The following is a 3,916-nucleotide window of genomic DNA, read 5'->3' as shown; positions in this document are numbered from 1 at the left end:
TTCTTCTGGTGCTACCATGTCAACCCCCTCCACTTCAAGGAATCCAAAGGATGAGATAGAGGCGGTTTTCTTGCATAACACTAGGGATTCTGATGGAGAATGTGTGTTGCAGGTGTTTCCTAAAGGATCTTGGATCTTCATGCAACCTGCAGCTATTGGGCCGCCTCATCGAGTTCGAAACCGTGGCAACCTTGACGAACATTGGAAGGAGAGACTTCTTGGTTTCAAAAACCATAAAGTTAATGGCACGGTGGCCATTTTCAACACGTGTACTCTTGTCGTTCCATGCGCTTGAGGAATGGAAGCTCAAGAGATTTCCCAATACATTGTAAGTCGTAATACATTGTTGGTTGCTGATTGTAAATTCTTATTTTTTGTTTTTTATTTAATAGTTGTTGGTGTTGTCATAGATATATTCCCATCCGACATTGTTGAGGAACAACCAATCAAAAGTCTCACAGGAACCTTCAACGCTCTTCATGCGGACATTGGTGTTATGATTCTTCCCAACTTTCCACCTTCGATTCTGCTGCAACGCAAAATCTTCTTCTACTCACACAAGTATGTAATGCCAGCCTCGAAGGATGGATATGGTAAGATTATTGATGTTGACAAACCTTCATTACTAAGTTTGGAATGGCCACAACCCGACGCATGGTCACTTTTCTCAGTGAAGGAGAAGATGCTTTCCGATATTTGCTCCTCATTAAAATTTGGGAAGGCTTCTAGATTAGTAGGGCTTAGTTGGTGTTGCCCCGTGAATGTTTTTGTACACTTGTTCAAGAAATTTCCATTCTGTGTCACACCTACTGTGTTTTGTAGCAAGAATGTCATGTATGAAGCACTAAAACTGGTATTTGGAGATAATTGGGGAATGGTTGAGGGAGTGCACCAAGGAGATAAATACAAGTGTAAGGTGGGCGCTTCAGGTATAAGGATACGATATTTGAAAGTGCGCACTACTTTGTAATTACATTTTCACTATGAGCGTTGGATGTGTAAGAGCGGAAAGTGGATACCCTTACAATCTAGTGTTGCTAATTTTGTGACATTTGGCATCCTTGTTACTTTGTCAAATGGTGTTTCTAAGATTGTGAAAGTCAGTGAACACTGGACACTCACCAACATAGGGAACACTTGATTATCTTGGGCTACAAAGAAATCAAAGATGCTGACACCGGATTAGCCGCACCGCCCTCTAGCCCGGCCAAAGAAACTGAAGTTGACCGGTTTTCGAAACCAACACCGCAGCAATCAACTCCATTCGTGGAGCCGAAGGTAAAAAAAAATAAAAAAAATAAGGTATTATTATTGCCGCCACCAACTCGTGCACGTGAATTAGGCCGTCGTGCCTCCTTTTGGCACCACACACTCCCTCTCATCTTTTATTTTCCTTCTCTCCCTTCCACCAAGCCCATAGGGCACATAAAATATTTTCATTCTCTCTCTCCCTCGGCCCATCATGCAAGGGACAAGAACCTCTTTCTCTCTCTCTCTCTCTCTCTCTCTCTCTTGCATTATTCACACACACACCCACACTCTCGCCACCTCACCAAGCCCCTCTCCTCCCCTCAACACTCCCCCCCCCTTTGGCGGGCCGCCACTCATCCAAGCTCTCCCCATCACTCATTCCCATCTCTCTCTCCCTAGTCTCTCTCTCTCTTTCCCTCGGATATCTCTCTCTCTCGCGCTCTCTGTGTGAGCGGCCCCACGGGCCCAACCAATAATACCTCTCTCTCTCTCTCTCTCTCTCTCTCTCTCTCTCTCTCTCTCTCTCTCTCTCTCTCTCTCTCATATCACACAACACACACACCCTTCACCCTCTCTCTCTCACCCTCACCCCCCTTGCCCGCTACTCCCTCACCTTACCCCACCCCGTTGACTCTCTTCCCCCCCCTATCGTTCCTGTCGGCCAGGCAGCCCGAGCCCTCTCTCTCTCTCTCTCTCTCTCTCTCTCTCTCTCTCTCGTGCTCTCTGTGTCAAGCTTGCAGGTGAAACATAGACAGAGGTCTCTCTCTCTCTCTCTCTCTCTCTCTCTCTCTCTCTCTCTCTCTCTCTCTCTCTCTCTCTCTCTCTCTTACACCCACACTACCCCCTCACCCCCCTCAACATAGACAGAGTCTCTCTCTCTCTCTCTCTCTCTCTCTCTCTCTCTCTCTCTCTCTCTCTCTCTCTCTCTCTCTCTCTCTCTCTCTCTCTCTCTTTACACCCACACACATACCCCACACTACCCCCTCACCCCCCTCAACACTCCCTCTCCCCATCTCACTCCCACCCTCTCTGCCTCTCTCTCTCCCCTCGTCAAGCCCGCAGCCACATGCCGAGCCATTCTCTCTCTCTCTCTCTCTCTCTCTCTCTCTCTCTCTCTCTCTCTCTCTCTCTCTCTCTCTCTCTCTCTCTCTCTCTCTCTCTCTACACACACACACCCCCACACACTCAGCCCTTGCCATCTCCCCTCCCGCTCACTCACGCCATCGCCCCCCCAGCTTGCACGTAAGCAGTGTTTAATATATATATAAAATAAAACACCCTCTCTCTTGTTCCCATGCACTTTTGTTTACAAACACTCTCACACACTCTATACACGAGCACACACGCCTACATGCACGCATATAAACTCAAAAGCACGCACACATTTGAACAAGCACATGCATGTCATATGCACAACAAGAATAAAAAAAACAAAGAAATTCAACATCAATGCCATCGACAAAGGAAGAAGAAACGCCAAAAGCATGAGGAAATGACACTACATCAAGAAGTGACGTCGAAGGCACGCCCCGGTTGACACTGAAAGGAAGTGACACGTAGCATCTCGGCATCACGCAACAAAATACCAATTTTGGTAGCGTTAAACCTCGCACCGGCCACCCGAACCATCAACAAAACCCCTTGTAAATGCCCCGAACCCACTCTTCCCTAATAATCTAGCCAGTGGCTAGTGAATTGTAAAAAAACTCTCCCCACCCCACTCTTACCTCCTCTCTCTCTATCTCTACCTTCTCTCCCTCTCTATCTCTCTTACTAGAGAGGCCTCTAGACTCTCTACAGCGACTAGTGGATATTTGCAAGTACCATTAGGTAAGGACCACCTCTCAAGCCTATATAAAGAGGCCTCCGCTAAGCACAAAGGAGAGACACAAGTGAAGGAAGAACACACTAGCTCCATGCACTCTACATTTCATGCACCACTAAGCACATAATGCACCTCCCAAGCTAGGGAGATCATGACATCATGTTTTGTTGCAAGCATGGGTGTTTTAGCATTGGCAACATCACCAATCTCCACCCATGCCATAGTTGAGTTACTAGTCATGACCACCGCTTGCACATAAGGCACTCACTATTCCCACGCAAGGCAACATGAGCACGCTAGGATTGAATGCACCGACACCATGCTACCCCTGGCCACTCTTGATTCTGGTGATTGATGTCATCGGTGGCTGCATCGTCTTGATGTTTCCCTCAACTAACCTCCCACTAATGTGCTAACCTCCCACTAACTCCGAAGTTCGCCATGCAACATATGGCACTCGCATTCCATCATGCATCCCCAATGCCAAAATCAAGGTTTGGTAACAGTCGAGACCATCGTTTGTAAGCATCATCATCATCTCAATAAAAGTGTGCAATGCAGTCATGATCTTTGAGTCCATTCTCTTCTCCTTAGCTTTGTTCTCCCGATATCCGTGGGATGATTCATCTTTTGTATATCACTTTGCTTGTGCTTCATCACGTGCATCATCACCAATCAGTCATGCTCCATTCCGACCTTGTCACATACCTCTCTCGTACACACTCTCCTAACTATTGACTAGGAATTTTCTATATCCGAATGTTTGCTACACCATCATTTCATGTTGGTTACCTAGATGGCATCTCACTTTTGCTACCCTAGGTCATCTATGACTGCATC

The 3,916-nt window shown here is 46.9% G+C and overlaps 1 pseudogene; it reads left to right on the top strand.

Annotated features, from left to right (window-relative positions):
- Positions 1 to 285: 285 nt before the first annotated feature.
- LOC147428458 (uncharacterized) lies at positions 286 to 2,508 on the top strand (annotated as a pseudogene).
- Positions 2,509 to 3,916: the final 1,408 nt, after the last annotated feature.

Source organism: Adiantum capillus-veneris, chromosome 23, assembly GCF_014529385.1.
Source record: "Adiantum capillus-veneris isolate H3 chromosome 23, ASM1452938v2, whole genome shotgun sequence".
Classification (NCBI taxonomy): domain Eukaryota; kingdom Viridiplantae; phylum Streptophyta; class Polypodiopsida; order Polypodiales; family Pteridaceae; genus Adiantum; species Adiantum capillus-veneris.
The sequence above is the reverse complement of the archived record's forward strand: the minus strand, read 5'-3'. Positions and strand labels throughout refer to the sequence as shown.